This window comes from Dipodomys merriami, unplaced genomic scaffold (assembly GCF_024711535.1).
Source record: "Dipodomys merriami isolate MVZ:Mamm:240054 unplaced genomic scaffold, mDipMer1.0.p SCAF_13, whole genome shotgun sequence".
Taxonomy (NCBI): Eukaryota; Metazoa; Chordata; class Mammalia; order Rodentia; family Heteromyidae; genus Dipodomys; species Dipodomys merriami.
The window spans coordinates 3,591,621-3,609,987 of NW_027202604.1; the positions used below are offsets into that span (position 1 = coordinate 3,591,621).

The 18,367-nt window shown below is 39.5% G+C and overlaps 1 protein-coding gene and 1 non-coding gene across 3 annotated transcripts in view; one reads left to right on the forward strand and one right to left on the reverse strand.

Moving 5' to 3' along the window:
* The window catches only part of Cacna2d3 (calcium voltage-gated channel auxiliary subunit alpha2delta 3), a 940,778-nt gene that overhangs the window by 876,566 nt on the left and 45,845 nt on the right, over window positions 1-18,367 (reverse strand). The gene's annotated exons all lie outside the window — the stretch shown is intronic.
* On the forward strand, window positions 12,688-12,821 carry LOC138824904 (small nucleolar RNA SNORA44). The gene has a single exon (XR_011371220.1). It is a non-coding gene; the product is annotated as a small nucleolar RNA SNORA44 (small nucleolar RNA).

Sequence of the window (18,367 nt, forward strand, 5' to 3'; positions counted from 1 at the left end):
CTCGTATGTTTCATATAATCGACTCCTGGTGTTATCATCTTTGAGTTGCAGAGAAGGGACCTGAGACTCTCAGTCATCCAGTCAGGAACCAGGGACTATACTAGAACTGAGTCTTTTCTGATTCCTGACAAAGCTTTCCAGGCCCTCACATGGGCTGCTTGAAATAGTCACCACCACCATATCCCGAAAGCTGGATGCCAGTGGTAGAGCACTCGCCTTGAGCTGAAGAGCTAAAGGACAGCATCCAGGCCCAGAGTTTAAGCCCCACGAACAACAACAACAACAAAAAGCTGGATGCCCTCCAAGAGAGAAAGCCAAATTCCTTAGGGGTAGGTGAAGCCAAGGCCTATAGAAATGACTGGGAGGACAAGTGTTCCCATAGAAAGTACCAGGCAAAAAAGTGCTTTGGATAAAGAATAAATTACACTGATGAGAAGCAAATTTTTGAAAAGAGAGAAAATGATATACAGACAAAGCAAACTATAATTTTTTCATATTTACAGCAACTCACAAAACCAAGATTTTGAATTTTGGAGTGGGGGAGTAGTACTGAGGATTGAAATCAGGGCCTCATACTTGCTAGAGAGATACTACTACTTGACCTATGCCTTCAGCTTCTTTGGGGGTTGGTTATTTTTTAGTTAGGTCTTGCTTTATATGCCCTGCTGGCCTATGCTACCATTCTCCTGCTTGTGCTTCCCTAGGTGACTGGAGATGACAGGTGCATACCAATGCACCCAGACATCAGTTGAGATAGAGTCTCTTGAACTAATGCCCAGACTAGCCTCCAACCACAGTCATCTGGTCTCTACCACCCAAGTAGCTAGGATTAAAGTCTTTCTTTCAAAATTAACAATAGTCAAGAATGGGAGGCTTTAAATCAACCTTATAATGAAAGTGTGAAGAGCAATTTGGGAAGTAGCTATAAATATGTCAAAAGAGTCAACACCTCTGGAAAGCAGTAACTTCCTCAAAAAACTAAACATAAGCCAGATGCCAGCAATTCATACCTGTAATCTCAGGAGGCTGAGATCTGTGGATCACAGTTTTAAGCCAACCCCAGGCAGGAAAGTCCATGAGACTCTTACTTCCAATTAACCTCTAGAAAACTGTTAGTGGCACTGTAACTCAAAGTGGTAGAGTAGTAGTCTTGAGCAAAAAAGCTCAGAGACAGTGCCCAAGCCCTGAGTTCAAGCCCCATGATCACCACCACCACCAACAACAACAACAAAAACCCTACATATAGAACTACCCTATGATCCATCGATTCTACTTACCCAAACGATTACAAACCAGGATACAATAAAGCCACCAGCATTATTCACCATATTGAATGTATTGAATCAGCCCTTATGCTCCTAAATGAATGTGTATATAGACACAATAACATTTTACTCAACCATTAGACATGGACAGACTTGGAAAAAATTATGTTAACTGAAATAAGTCAGGTTCAGAAAGACAAAGTTTGCATGTTTTCCCTCATATGTGAAAGCTAGAATTAGCTTATAGACTTACAAGTAAATACATTCAGTAGTATGCAAGTTTATATAAATGTATTAACTGAAATATGGTAGATTCAAGGGAGAACTGAAATAGCGTAATTCCTTAGGAAGGCAAAATTAAGGTCAACAGAATGAAGCCAAGAAACGAGTTCTTGAAAGGAATACAGTAGCATCATGGTTAAAGGGGAAGACCAATGAAGAGGAGAATGCAGTCAAGAATTCAATGTATATCACACAAAATTTTAAAAAGTGAAGGAAGGGGTGAGTACTGGAGGGATGAGTGAAAATATTGAAAGGGATGACACTGATCAAAATGCATTGTATTCATAAGCTGCTTTGTTACATGGCAACTCCTTTGTACACTACTTAAACTAAAATATTAATAAAGTAATTAAGATTCAGATACAACAAAGGAGAAAATGTTCTTAAGTTTAAAACAGCAAGATGGGCTGGGAAGGTAGCTCAGTGGTAGAGTGCTTACCTTACATGCATGAAGCCCTGGGTTCAATTCCTCAGCACCACATAAGCAGAAAAAGCCAGAAGTGGCACTGTGTCTCAAGTAGTAGAGTGCTAGCCTTGAGCTGAAGAGCTGAGGGACAGCAAACAGGCCCAGAGTTCAGGCCCCATGATTGACAAAAATAAAGTGAGATAGCAGTAATATCACGAAGTACCACAACCTACCAGTACCACAGTATACAGACTCACACCATTTTAAGGCAAACTAAAGAAAACAAGTCAGGTATATGTGCCACTGCATTTCCAGCACACCCTATAGTAGAAAAAATAACTGAATTAAAACATAATAAAATGCACAAATTGGCCAGCATCATTATCCCTTCACAAGAAATCAGAAAGTAAGGTAATAGCAAGGAATTGTTGTGACACAAAGAAAAGCTTCAAGGACATGAACAGAAAGATGTTCTAAAGGCAGCATTAGTAAGGGTATACATGGCTGTAGTCCAGGGGAACTGTCTCCCTTAAATACATAAAAAGAAAATCTGAAACTAAGCAAATCATTTGGAAAGCAGAACATTGGAATAAGAGTAACAGAATATCTCATAATTTTGGCTGCATGCATTCAGTTAGGGCAAATGAACCACAGTTGGTGTGGTATAACAAGACATATAAGAATTCATTCTCGGGGCTGGGAAGGTGGCTCAGTGGTAGAGCGCTTGCCTTGCATGCTCGAGGCCCTGGGTTCGATTCCTTAGCACCACATGAGCAAAAAGAAAAAAGCCGGAAGTGGCGCTGTGGCTCAAGTGGTAGAGCGCTAGCCTTGAGCTGAAGAGCTGAGGAACAGCGCCCAGGCCCAGAGTTCAGGCCCCACGACCGGACCCCCCCCCAAAAAAAAGAATTCATTCTCTAACCTTTAACACAGCACTGATGCAATGTTTTCCTTCCACATCAAAAACACTGAAAGCAATGAAAAATTAGTGGTGAAAATGGTAGCATGATCTATGATATGGTTGCATTAAAAAAAAAAAAAAGGCAAGCAGGGTGCTGGTGGCTCACATCTGTAATCCTAGCTACTCAGGAGGCTGAGATCTGAGGATCACAGTTCAAAGCCAGCCTGGACAGGAAAGTCCATGAGACTCTTATCTCCAATAAACCACTAGAACACCGGAAGTGGTGCTGTGGTTCAAGCAGTAGAGCACTCACTTTGAGCTGAAGGGCACAGGGACAGCACCCAAGCCCAGAGTTCAAGCCCCAAGACCAACAAAAATAAAAAAGGCAAAAAAAAAATTCAAATCACTGAATCTATGATGACTACCAAAGAAGAGTTTCTGTGTCTATGAAGTCAGAATATGGGTGTAATAACAATGAAGATGATAGTGTCTAACTCCAAAGACCAAGCTCTTATCTGTAATCCTAGCTACTCAGAAGATTAGGATCAGAGGATCTTGATTCAAAGTCAGCCCAAGAATGTCAGTGATACTCTTTTTTTATGTAATTTCTTTTTTGTCGGTCATGAGACACAACTCTCAAGGGCCTCTTTTCAGGCATCCACAGCTTCCACTTTTCCTTTCCAACCCTATGATGCTATTGAAGCCCTCTGGGCTGCCATGAAAGGTGTTCATTTGATTTGGCAGAAAACATGTTATTCATGTTGGACCAGTGCTTGTTTTCTGGTGAGCCTTTGCAAGCACTGGTCACTGTGCACATCACTGCCATCAGCTGCTTGGATATGACACAGTTGGGGAAGAGAGGTGCTGTATGGAACTATCAAAGCTCCCTCTCCTTCCTTTGTCAATTTAAGGAAGAGGTTTCATTTTTTGAATGGCCTATTAAATGGAGATGGGGATGATGTAAACTGAGTTGGATAAAAGTTTTGGTACCAAGCATGGGCTTAGTACCTGATGCTGCGTGTGTATGTGGAGAAGGTGTTTGCATACTCTATATAATGTATTTTGCATAATGAAACATCAGTTCTAAAATTAATGTATGTGCATTAAATTGAAATCCTAAATGTTCATTATATGGTCATTTTCAACATAGGAAGAGGACAATTTGATATAGTTTGGCCTGCAGTAGTGATCAGCTAGAAAGATGAGTGGGTCTTTGTGTAAAATGCTCCTCTACTCTTTTTGTACATATATATTTTTATTGTAAAAATACTGTACAGAGGGGTTACAGTTACATGAGTAGGGTAATGAGTACATTTCCTCTTGAGCAGTTACCTCCTCTTTGGTTTTTCCCCTACCATCCCCTCTACTACTCTTTATCTCACTAATTTGTTTATGCAGGATATACTTGTTGAGCCTGTTTACTATGCTCAGCATTTTGGTTGATGTTTGGGCTACAAAGAGAAAGCAAGTTTTCTTTTCTTTCTTTACTTTTCTTTTCTTTTCTTCTCCCTAGCTAGAATCAACTCCAATGTGAATGTCAAATGCTCCAAGAAAGCCTCTCAGAGAGTGTTGAGGGCAGGGTCAGGTAACAACCTGGCCTAGATTGTCACCTAGGACTGTCCTACTTTTAACACGGAGAATTCGGGGTGGGGGGGTAGAATAGGACCAGTTTAGCATAGGGCACGGAGGCCAGTTACTGCTCTGTGCAAAGAAAACAGCTCTGTGGCTAAAGTTCTTTAGGGCTGGCAGCCCTCCATTCTGGAAGAGGCAAGAAGCTCACTATTAAGATAAAAGCTTTGTGAAGTCACAGTGGAGAAAGCTCTTCAATTTGTTTAACCAGAATTCATTCCTCTTACTTATTTGACCTTGGAACTCTTGGTGCTGAACATCCTGAGAACTATTTGAGTTCCCCTCTCTTTGTCCTTTGGTGAAAAATTGCATCCTTTGCTACCCTAAAGTGCACATTATTACATTTTATTATTAGTTTCATCCATAATTCAGGCAACAATTAGTATTGAAATAGCCCATCACAAGAAAGTTTAATAATAATGCAATTTGGGGATTAAAAGGTTTTTCAGAAGGGTTGCTAATGTGCAGCGTAGGGTCATGAGTTACTGTGAACCTTTTTTTTCTTTTTGTTCCTGGCTCTCTCTCTCTCTCTCTCTCTCTCTCTCTCTCTCTCTCTCTCTCTCTCTCTCTCTCTCTCTCTCTTCCCCCCCCTCTCACACACACACACCACAGAGCCACAGAGCTGGCTACTCACCTCTTTTTTTCAAGTGTGCTTCTTTTCTTTTCATTGAAGGCTGAACCAAGTTGTTATGGAAACAGAAATGGTCTTCCCCTTCTGAGAACAGTGTCTTGCTAATAATTAGAGAGCATGGTTGAGCAAACTTTAGCGGAAATGATTAATCTTTGCAAAGCACAGGTAAGCCTTAAAGATTGAACAGGTGTTGCTTGGCCTTTGCACTTTTCATCCCCAGAGAATTTTCATCTGAAAAAAGCCCAGGAAGCTAAGGCTTTGAGACTTTCATTATTAAAAAAAGAAAGAAAGAAAGTTGTCCTTTAATACTATGGTAATTGGCTAATTTAAAATATAAAGATATCTCTGAAGCCTATGGAGTCTCTGAGTGTGTTCTGTAAATCTATAAGAGCTGGACTCCTCTCTAATGCTACTGAGTCAAAATGTTTGGCTTTTGACTCCCTTCACCTCCCTTCTCCTTCCTTCCTCTCCCTTTGTTTCTTCTCCCTTTCTTTTTCATGGCTCTGGGAATCCAATTGAAGACCATGTACATACTAGGCAAACACAGTACAACCACAACCTGCTGGACTTAGATTTTTTGCCAATCCCAGGACTTGAACTCAGGGCCTGGGCACTGTCCCTGAGCTTCTTTTGCTCAAGGCTAACTCCACCACTTGAACCACATTGCCATTTCTGGCTTTTCTGTTTATGTGGTACTGAGGAATAGAACCTAGAGCTTCATGCATCCTATGCAAGCACTCTACCACAAAGCCACATTCCCAGTCAATGGACTTTGATTTTTTTTAACAAGCTGCCTGGATAACTTTGGTGTTAGTTACTTAAGAGATAACCCTTGCTCCAGGTTATGTGTATGCAAGTTGTTTCCATAATGGATCAGATAGTATATAGTCTGATTTTTCACAACTCTCTTTGTAGCAAGAAAAGAGCTCAAGACAGTATCTGACAGCTTCAGACAGTAACTGAAGGATGGACATGCTTATGTTCCAATACTACTTTATTCACACACACAAAAATGAAAACAGAGGAATTTTATCCTAGGTTATACTTTACCTATCTCTGTTTTAGGTTATACTGAGATTTCTGCTTTCAAAACTGTTTGTGTTAAAAAAAAAATCAATCCCCAGTCAGGTACTCCCTGAAGTCCTTCCTGAAGATAAGCACAAAGGGAAGATGCCTTCACTGGGGGAGCATGAAGTTTCCAGTGATTTGATGGGCAGACGGTTCTCCTGCCAAGCACAGCTGCTGAGATGAGTTTTTAATCTGAGTTTGGTTGGTATTTCCTTGCCTGTGACAGCCCTTGGTTTGGATTATAATAACAATGAAATGATTAACTTTATTCTGGTTGGAAGAAAAATCTTCAGTTTTCTTGAACATAGAGATGAAGGTGATGGCAGGAGTAGGGATATTGATTTTCCAGTTAGTGTTTTTCTTCTTTTTTCTGCCCTTCATGATGCTTTGGGGTGGTGCTTGTTGTTGTTGTAGTTGTTGTTGTTGTTCCTGCCATGTATCTTGTGCATGATCTTTTTTTTAAAAAATCATTTTTTCTTTATATTCTGGAAGTCAGTGCCTAGGTACTGTCCTTTAGCTATTCCTCTCAAGACTGGTGCTTGCTAATTGAGCTGTACCTCTGCTTCTGGCATATCTCTGGTTAACTGGAGATAAGAGTATCATTGAGGGCTGGGAAGGTGGCTCAGTGGTAGAGTTCTTCCCTTGCATGCATGAGGCCCTGGGTTCGATTCCTCAGCACATAAGCAGAAAAAAACCAGGAGTGGCACTGTGGCTCAAGTGGTAGAATGCTAGCCCTGTCTCAAGACAGGGAAATCCAGTATAGAAGGAAGGATTCCCAAAGACAGAAATGAAGATTGAGATTGGACAGACAGAAGGAAGGATGAAGGAGAGGAAGAAATAGAAAGCTAAGAACACACAAACACACACATAGGAAGAGACATGGACCAAAGATTTCAAGGTCAAGCAATTCGAAGTCAATGAGAGATACTATATACCACCAGGCTGGCTCAACATTCAGAACTGAAGAACTCTGTCCCCCAAACTCTGACTGGAAGCTCTCAAGTTTTCAACCTATGAATTGCTTGTAAATGCCACTAGACCTAGTTACCTGTGTTCCTAAATTTCAGAGATAGCCCGTTTTACTTAATCTTTATTGTTCACTAACATTTCTTCAATAGTATTGAACATAAAATATTTCAGATCTGTAATCTGGAGCCTTATAAACAACCTGCCTTGCTCTAGGACAGTGACTTGTTTTCACATCAGGATGACTTATGAACATCTCTCAATGCATTCCCAAGTAAGCCCTAGCAGGACCAGGGGTCAGCCCTGCAGCCAAAAATGGCAACCACAAAGTGCATAGCCTGTGGGCATGTACCCAGAGCACTCAGAACATCCAGTATAGAACCACCTTTTATGGTCTTCTCTCACAGTAAAGGATCAAGATCACACTGGCAATTCAAATTAATCAATGTCTAGTGACAGATATCAAAGCAAATGTTTAATAAAGTTACAATGGGCAGACATATTCTTCTTACTAAGCTTCCATGATATGCTAACTGTTCATAAGAAAGCATTACCATCTTTAAAATGTAAACAAAAGGTTCATAAAACAGTTCCACAGGGCTGGGAAGGTGGCTCAGTGGTAGATCGCTTGCCTTGCACGCATGAGGCCCTGGGTTCGATTCCTCAGCACCACATAAGCAAAAAGAAAAAAGCCAGAAGTGGCGCTGTGGCTCAAGTGGTAGAGCACTAGCCTTGAGCTGAAGAGCTAAGGGACAGTGCCCAGGCCCAGAGTTCAGGCCCCACAACTGGACCTAAAAAAAAAAAAACAGTTCCACAAAAGTGCCTACAAAACTCCTAAAAGTTCCAGAATTGTAAGATCCACAACCCTGGCCCTCCTCCAGTTAGACTTCAGATCATAGGCTAGGTTTTCCCCATCAAAACAGCAGACCTCTGTTCATTCAATCTAATGTTTCTACTTTTAAAAATTACTCCATCCATATATTTTAGTTTAACCTCTAACAAAGCCTAAAATCTACTCATCTGTCCAGCTAACTTTTGAGTCTGATAAAAAAAAAAATTGGTTTCTTGAAAAGAAATAGAAGCTTTAAAATACACACTTGCTGGACTTCACATAAAAAGCTTTTACTGGATGAAATTGGTTTAAAAAATACAAGACTGATCCACCCTTGGTGGATATTGCTGGACAGGGAGGGAGGGAGGGAGGGAGAAAGGAAGGGAAGAAGGAAGAAAAGGAGAGAGGGACGGTAAGAGGGAGGGAAGATTTCTTAGCTTTCTTAAGTCAAATGATCACTACAGAAGAGTGCCACAGCAGCAAGAGGTTACTATTCCAAATTGAGTCTGAGTGGCTCAAAATTTGTTCATTAAGACTTATCTGAATCAGGAATATTTTAATTATATACATTGCCTACTTTTCATTTGTGCTTTGAATTTCGTTCATTAATCTATTTTGTAGTAGGAACTGGCAAATTTCTGCTCCTATTTAGTCTTATATGAAAATGTCTTACCTCAAGATATCCTGGGACAAATGGTCCTGGTCACCCTCTCACTGTGTAAAAACTACCCCAGTGCCTATCCGTGGACTGGCCTATTTTCAGCCACATCTCTTGCTCCTTAGAAAATTGATTCTTCTTTTCTTTTCTTAATATGTTTTTTTATTGTAAAAATAGTGTACAGAGGGGGTTACAGTTATATGAGTAAAGAGTACATTTCCTATCAAGCATTGTTACCTCCTCCTTTGTTTTTCCCCTACCATCCCTTCCCTCCCCATCTTCCCAACTCCTCCCTCCACCCCACAAGTTGTAAAGTTAGTTTTCAACATAGTGTTTTGTACATCTCATTGTTTCAATGGATCAACCTGTATCCCTATTTAAGCATTTGTTTTTTCCCTTCCCCTCCCCAAATTAGAAAAGTGTAGATACAAGATGCAGGACTCTGGAATCAAATACAGTGAAAACAGGGGTTATACCATGGGGGGAGAACATACAAAAGAAACAAAAGAAATCACGTAGTACATTATAAGTACATTAAAAACAATAGCAAGAAAGAAAAAATCCACTTGTGTCCCTCTCTTGGGGTTCATTTCGCTTAACATCATCTTATATGGTTATATGTACATAGCTTTTGACATTTTCTGATTGTCCCAGACATATACTAGTTACTGCAAATAAGGGAAATCATGGGACCTATGTTTCTTTGGGACTGGCTTACTTCACTTATAATTTTTTCCTAGTCTTTCCATTTCCTAACAAATGGGGTAATGTCATTCTTTCTGATGGAGACATAGAATTCATATATATATATATATATATATATATATATATAGTAAGTTTCATATATATATATTATATATATATATATATATATGAAACAGGATTTTCTGTCTTTGTGTAGGTTCTTAGGTTTTTTCCTTTTCTTTCTTCACTACCTGTACTTTTCTGGGTGTTCACCTTTTTTCATATATATATATATATATATATATATATATATATATATATATTGCAATTCTATGCCAATATATATTCTATGCTTGGGTTGGTTCCATATCTTAGCTATGGTAAATAATGCTACTATAAACATAGTTGTGTTAGTGGCTTTAGTATACCCTTGTTTGTGATCCTTTGAGTAAATGCCCAAAAGTAGGATTGCTGGGTCATAGGAGAGCTCTATGTGGAGTATTTTGAGGAACCTCCATACTGCTTTCCAAAGTGGTTGAACAAGTTTACATTCCCACCAATAGTGCAGTGGGGTTCCATTCTGGCCACATTCCCTCCAGCATCTGTTGTTATTAGATTTCTTGATTATAACCATTCTAACTGGGGTGAGGTGGAATCTCAATGTTGTTTTGATTTTCATTTCTTTTATGGCTAGAGAAGTTGAGCATTTCTTCATGTGTCTGTTGGCCATTCTTATTTCCTCTTCAGAGAAGTTTTTCTTTAAGTCTTTAGCCCATTTATTTATCAGACAGTTGTTTCTTTGAGGATTTGTTGTTGGGAGAATTTAATTTTGTGTTCTAAGTATATTTTAGATATGAGACCCTTGACTGTTGTATGGCTAGTGAAGATCTTCTCCCAATCTGTGGGCTTTCTATTAATCTTGCTAGCTATGTCCTTTGCCATGCAGAAGCTCTGTAATTTCATGTAATCCCATTTGTCCAACCTTTCTTTGATTTGTTGTGTTTCTGGGTCTCTATTAAGAAAATTTTGGCCTGTGCTAAGGAGCCCTAGAGTTTTTCCTATTCCTTCCTGTAATGTTTTCAGGGTGTCTGCTTTGACTTTGAGGACTTTGTTCCATTTGGAGTTGCTTCTGGTGCAGGGTGATATATAAGGATCTAGCTTTAGTTTTCTACAGGTGTTTAACCATTTTTGCCAGCACCATTTACTTAAGAGCCTTTCTTCCATTCTATATTTTTTAGCTCCCTTACCGAAGATTAGGTGGCTATAGGTATGTGGGTTCATTTCTGGGTCTTCAGTTCTATTCCATTGTTGCTCAGGTCTATTCTTGTGCCAGTACCAAGCTGTTTTGATTACTATGGCTTTGTAGTAGAGTTTGAAATTCGTTATTGATATCCCTCCAGCACTGTTCTTTCTGCTAAGGATCATTTTTGCTATTCAGGGTCATTTTTTGTTCCATATGAATTTTGGGGTTGCTTCTTCTATTTCCTTGAAGAAATGAGGTTGGAATATTGATAGGTATTACATTAAATTAGTAGATAGCTTTGGGAAGTATTACCATTTTCACAATGTTGATCCAGGAGCATGGGAGGTTTTTCTACTTCCTAAGTTCTGCTTTAGCCAACACCCCTTTATAATAAAACCTCTGGACGGAATCCATGGAACATATATATATATACATATATATATATATATGTCAATATAATAAAGGCTGTATATGACAAACCTACAGCTAGCACTGTACTTAATGGTGAAAAGTTAAAATTATTTCCCCTAAAATCAGGACAAGACAAGAATGTCCACTCTCTATACTCCTCTTCAACTGGAAATCCTAGCCAGAGCAATAAGACAAACATATAGGGTATCCAAAAAGGCAAAGAAGAAGAAAAACTCTCCCTCTTTGCAGTTGACATCACTTAACTCCTTAGACTCCACTCCCAGTTACTTAGGCTTATCCAAACCTTTGGCAAAGTAGCAAGGTATAGAATTAACCAACAAAAATCAGTAGCTTTTCTGTTTGTCAACAACAAGATGAATGAGGCCGAAATCAGAAAAGCAACTCCTTTTGTAATACCCCCCCCCAAAAAATCCTAGGAATTAACCAAAGAAGAGAATTACCTCTATAATGAAAACTTTAAAAACTTGAAAAAGGAAATTAAAGCAGATTTAAGGAAGTAGAATAACCTCCATGGCTCCTGGATTGGGAGGATTAACATTGTGAAAATGGAATGCTGCCAAAGGCTATATACAAATTCAATGTGATACCCACCAATATCCCCAAAACTTTCTTGAGTGAAATAGAAGAAGTAATCTAAAAATTTATGTGGAATAATACCAAATCCAGAATAGCAAATACAATCCTTAGCAAGAAAAACAGTGCTAGAAGAATATCAATACCAAACTTAAAAGTCTATTATAAAGCCGTACTTATAAAAACAGCTTGCTACTGGCACATGAACAGGCCTGAGGACCAATGGAATAGAACTGAAGAACCAGAAATGAACCCTCAGACTTATGGCTACCTAATCTTTGATAAGGGAGCCAAAAACAAAAACAAACAGGATGGAAGAAAGACAGCCTCTTCAACAAATGGTGCTGGCAGAATTGGCTATACATGTGTAGAAAACTCAAGTTAGATCCTACACCAGAATCAGCTCCAAATGGATTTAAAAAAAACATTGAGGTAAGAGCAGATACCCTAAGAATACTAGGTAGGGATAAGGGAAACTCTAGGGCTTCTTGGAACAGGATGAACCTTCCTACATAAAGATCCAGAAACACAGTCAAAGAAAGGCTGGATAAATGGTATTGCATTACACTGAAGAGCCTCTACATGGCAAAGACATGGTTAGCAAAATAAATAGAAAGCCCACATATTGGGAGATCTTCACTAACTATACAACAGACAAGGGCCTCATATCAAAAATATACCTAGAGCTCAAAAATTAACCACCTCAATAGGAAATGTACTCATTACCTTGCTCATGTAACTGTAGCCCCTCTGTACAGTATTTTTACAAAAAAAAGTACAAAAAAAAACCCGTTCAATAACAAATCCTCAAAGAAACAACCACCGCATTAATAAGTGGGCTAAAGAATTAAAAAGAGATTTTTCTGGAGAAGAAATAAGAATGGCTAATAGACACATAAAGAAATGCTCAACATTTCTGGTCATAAAAGAAATGTGAATCAAAATTACATTGAGACTCCACCTCACCCCTAGTTAGAATCGTCATTATCAAGAAAACAAATAATAACAGATGCTGGCAGAGAAGTGGCCCAAAGTGAATGTTACTACAGTGTTGGTAGAAATGTAAGCTACTTAACCACTCTGAAAAGTAGTATGGAGGTTCCTCAAAAGACTACATATACACCATGTTTCCAAGGGCTGTGGCTGATTGTGGCCATGAGATCTCCAACTGCATGCAAGAACAACTTGGAGAGACTTTGACAGCTCAGGTCTGCACAATACCTGTTGTTGCTGCCACTCGCCTTTCCTATAATGTTAAAAAAAAAAAAAAAAAAAAAAAAAAAAGCTCACCTATGATCTAGCAATCCCATTCCTGGTCATTTACCCAAATGATAACAAACAAGGCCGCACTAAAACTACCAGCACAACTATGTTTATTGCAGCATTACTTACCATAGCTAACATATGGAACTAACCCAGATGCCCCTCAGTAGATGAATGGATCAAGAAAATGTGGTCTATACACACAATGGAATTCTATACTTCCATCAGAAAGAATGACATCACCCCATTCATAAGGAAATGGAAAGACTTGGAAAAAAATTCCTATTAAGTGAAGTAAGTCAGACCCAAAGAAACATAGAAGCTCCATAGTTTTCCTCATTTGTAATAATTAGTATATGTCTGGGATAGTCCTAGCAGGGGATCACAATAGTTCAGTAGCTATGTATATATGGACCATGTAAAATGATGCTAATCAAAATGAACTCCAAGATTCGAAACAAGAGGGTTTTTTTAATGTACTGGTGAAATGATTTATTTTTCCCCCTTTGGTTTACCCCCTGTTGTCACTGTTTTTTACTTGGGTACCCTGTGTCTGGTATATACATTTAACTGGTTTGGGGAAGGGAAAGGGAATAACAAAATGGTGAGACAAAGGACAAAGGGTGAACCAATGCAAGAGTGATACTCACAAAACACTACATTGGAAATGATTTTACAACTTGGGGGGTTTGGGGGGCTTGGGGGAGGGAAAATGGGAGAAAATGAGAGAGGGGGTAACACTGTTGGACAAGAAATGTTCTCATCGCCTTACTTATGTAACTGTAACCCCTCTGCACATCACCTTCACAATAAAATTAAATTTAAAAAATTGTCCTGGCTATTATTTTCTTTACAGATTCTAGAATCTATATACACTGGGTCTATTTCAGTTTTGATACTTTTGCAAAAATTTGAAGAACTGCTATTTTGTTTTTCTGTTAATTTTTTCAGTTTTATGTTTATAAGCCCAAAGGCACCAGGGGCTTCCCTTGTCACAACATACCAAAGCTCACAAGGACTCATAATAAGCAATACCCCTTGATGGGAGCAAGGAAATAATCTTTGCCATTAGGCCTCACTGTCCTAGGCCCAATCAGGACGTTCTTCATCACAGGACTTTTGTCATCACAGTGTGAGCTAAGTTTCAGTTTCCTGTGACTGATGACTCCCAGAAGCACTAATCAGCAATAGCCCTAGCTTTCCCCAACAGCCTCATCTTTCCCCTGTGTTCATCCCCTTAAATCTACCCAAAGTCTGTGATTCTCCCTCTCCTTCTCCCTCCCCATCTCTCTCTCTCCTACTGAGGCCCTCTTAAGGTTTTCTGTAATAAAGCCTGACTGTTGTCAAGATCACATTCATCTCTGACTCACATTCTTTGCTCTATCCTTGAACACTTCCCTTATACCTCTTCTGATGATTTTGACAACACATTTCATACTCCTGATCATCCTGAAACTTGTAGTTCAATCTTCCCATCCTTGACATTATGCAATACATACTACAAGGAAGGATAAAACAGGACAGCCAAGAGAATTTCAAGCCAGGACATAGAAGAGCTTCTGGGCAGGACAGTAGAGCTCAAAATCAAACACTTGGGATGCAGCAGTCACACATCATCTTTCCTGGCATTGAATATTAAGGTTGGTGAAGCCCTGAAAGCCTGCTCTGCTTAGCTATGGACTTCTGATTCAGTGGAGCAAAGCTCTAGCCCAGACCACCTGAAGAGGCCTTCCAGTAATCTCTCATTTGCATCAATCTGTGAATTCATTTGCATAAACTAACTCCACAGAGTTAACAATCCTGCTCTAAAAGTATAGTCTGCCTGGCTGTGGGCTCCTGGGCCAACCACAGTAACACATGGGCAGGCATACTGAACAGGCTGTAGACCTTGGCAAATACTCCTAGAATCTCATTTGGACAGTAAATAGAATTAAGCCAAGGTTCATAGGTAGCTCTTCAGCAGCTTGGCATCATGTGAGGTGAGCACACTTGCTCTCCAGAGCTCTCTGTTTAAAACAAAGAACAAACTAACCATCACATCACCCACTTTATTCAACATCACTGCTAGACTGGTCACTAATCTGCACAATTTAAGATATAAGCACTTCAATCTGGAAGAAAATTCAAAGGATAATTTTTCATTTACTAATAAAATATAAACTGCAATCAGCAATACATGAAATCATGTTAGCACAAGTGAATGGAAGTTATAAGTTCAATCATTCCACAAGTAATTATAGGAAACCTAGTGTCCCAGAATCTGTTCGGGAGGCTCCTACTAACTTCATTGTCTTCTTTCCCCTTAGCAAACCCTGGTTTGTCTTTTGATCCCAAGGAATAAAATAGAACATCCTATTAATTCAACAGAAGGGCTCACCAACAAGAAAAACATAGGAAAGTAGGGAAAGGGGAATAAAAATTAACAATCAGAGCAGAAAGAAAAGTTTAGACATCATCACTTTAACCTAAAGAATTTTCTAAGGTTAAAAATTAGTGTATTAAGCCTGGCACTAATGCCTCATGCCTGTAAACCTAGCTACTCAGGAGGCTGAGATCTGAGGATCACAATTTGAAGACAGCCCAGGCAGGAAAGGCTGAGACTCTTTATCTCCAATTAACCACCACAAAAGCTGGAAATGGAGGTGTGGCTCAAGTGGTAGAGAGCTTGCCTTTAGAACAAAAGCTAAGAGACAGCCCCAGGTCCTAAGTTCAAGCCTCAGGACCAGCACAAAAAGAAAACAAAAAAGGCTTAGAGGGAAAAATGGGAAGAGACAATAAAAAGTAACTACAGCTTACAAAAGAGAAAAGCAAAAGCAAACAATCTGTACACACAGTACTCATCCCTAACTAGGCAAGACTTGAGCAAGCAGTTTACAATCTAATGGGGACCTTTTAAGTTCCTTAGCACACATCCCCAGACTATCTTGATATGAAGCCTCCTACAACAGTCACAACAAATGAGCTTCACTTCCCTTCTGTCTGAGCCTCTGAGAATAAGAAGACCTCACACTCCCATGAAATAGTTCTGTCCACCTTAACTACACTGTGTATCCATTCCTACCCACCCCAAGGATGAAGGAAGTAAGCCTCTCTGGTGAACCCATGGGCCATCTAAAACTTGATTCCCCACTAAGCCAGAGAACAAAGCTGAATGAGATTCTCCTCAGCTCATCAAAGCTCCTCTAAAGCCAGATGACTTGACAGCACTGTCTCTTCCAATCCTGAGCTTAGTCAATGCACAGCCCTATCATAACCCCTGCTAAGTATGATAATGACAAATGGCATAAGGGTATAAAGAATCCCCAGAAGATGCTGTCTTGAAGACAGGAACAGCAAAAGGCTGGACATGCATTAATCAGAGTTGGAGGGCATCAGGTCCAGTTAAGACTTTCCTAGGCCCAGAAAATCATGTGTTTTTCCATTTAGCACAGCTTTACCAAGAACAATCTACCATAGGGGACCTCAAAACATATTGGGAAAGCTTACAACCTTATGGGAAACATAGCTGCCTTAGTAGCTTGATGAAATAATTAAATAACTCAGTAAGAATACAAGGCATATAGGATTAGGTGTAAGACAGAGGAACCATAACAAACTGCATAAGCTGAAAAATCTTACTCTATGTAGGGAGTGAGAGAAATTCACCCTAACTCCTGCAGACTGCATCATAATCTTTTTCACACAAAGTCTCACTAGACTTTTTTCTTCTTCAAGAAAACTTTAATGCAGGTAATATTATACCTCATAAAATCTTTCAATACATGAAGTTTCATCAGAATATCTTTGAGAGAAGAAATGATCTAAAATCTACCATGAGTTAAATGTAAAGATGTCATAATTTTTCAGACCATTAAGTCAGCAATCTTCATCTCTGCACTAAGGAAAATACACACAAAATTACCATGGAAAGGCCAATAAAATTTGCTTAAAATGCTCCAAAATGTTCATAAAATTACCTGATAAATGCAAGGAATTCTTTGAAATTCATCATGTATAAATTAAGCACCACAGAGGCAATGTCATCATTAACAACTTTTTAACTAAGGTGCCTGTGCTTAAAGGAACAGGGAAAGAAGTCCAAACTGCTATCAAATTGCCAAATTTAAATACTTTAATTAAATGAACATCCAGGGGTAAACTAAAAATAAAAGTGGAAATAAACTACCTCCAAATGAATGACATTCTTCTATATTCTTCTACCACATATTCAGTTAATAAGGGGCTCTGAGCAATAGGGTAATTTTCTTGTCTATTCACAAGATTTCAAGGTGAGCAGCTAATAACTTGCAATGTGTGGCTTAAGATTAATAGCATGCAACAAGCAGCATTATAAATTAAAGCTGTCGACCTCTGGAGATTAAATGGGTAGAAGGATGTGCCGGACTTTGTCTGTAAGGTTTACAGGACCAGAGTACCAATCTGGGGAAGGTAAGCCCATCATAGTAAAATTCCCAACCTCAGATCTCCCATCCAAAATGCTGAGACTATCAGAAAGGAAAGGCAGCCAGCTCTGAATGGATCCACAGCATACTTTTCAGGGTCTTCAAGGAAGCCCCTCCCTAGCTTCTGGTTCTGAACAACAAGGAGCTCAGCTGCAGTCATTCTGGATCAGTTTTCCAGTATGCACAGTGTTTACTCTCCTCCCCCACCTTTGTGACTCCTTTTTTCCATTTTCTGGGTCACATACTTTGTCACACCACTGGAGGTGCCATATATTTTTGGTAATCACACGGTCACCTTTCTACCACCCCAAGAGGACATCATCTATCATTTGACAAGATTATGACCCAAGACAGAGGGCTTGTGGACACAAAATCACCTCTGCTTCCTCATATGTTGGAAGCTTCTTCCTTCTTCAATCAATGCATGCTGCCAAGAAGCACCAAAGCTGAAGAATGAAGCTGTCTTCCAACCACACACACGCAGAACTGTTTCTAAGCCTGCTGCCCAGCTAAGTCTTCTTCACCTACCCTTGTACCACACAGGAGCAGAAGTCAGGGCCAGGAACAGTACCATCTAACTCACAAGGAAGAAAAAAATGGAAAAGGGGGTTACATAATTGGTTAAATAATTGGAGTCAACATTTAGTATGGACATTCATACACAAAAAAATGGATCTCCCCAAACACCATTTGAAACCCCATTTAAAGATGAGCTCATTCATGAAATTCAGAGAAGTTGAGTATTTGGCTTAACTTTACCTAGCTGCTTAGGAAGCAGAGTTGAGACAAGCCCTAGATTTTGTGGCTTCCTCTCTCTGTATCACAGGGATGAAAGCAGCAATAAAAGAGATGAGCAATGTAGTTTAAGCCCTTTCTGTGTTCCATCTCTGTGTAACTCTTTGCAATATTGTATCACACTAGATTCACAAAAGGACTTTGAGAGGCATTTATGTCAGAAAACTCTCATGTTGGAAACTGCATACCCTGAAAATGGTGGGGCTTAGGCTCCACTGAGGTGTGTCCTGCTCAGAAAGGGGCAGTCCTTTGTACAGTGAGGAAGGACACACCAAACCATCCCTTTCTACTCCTTTGTCA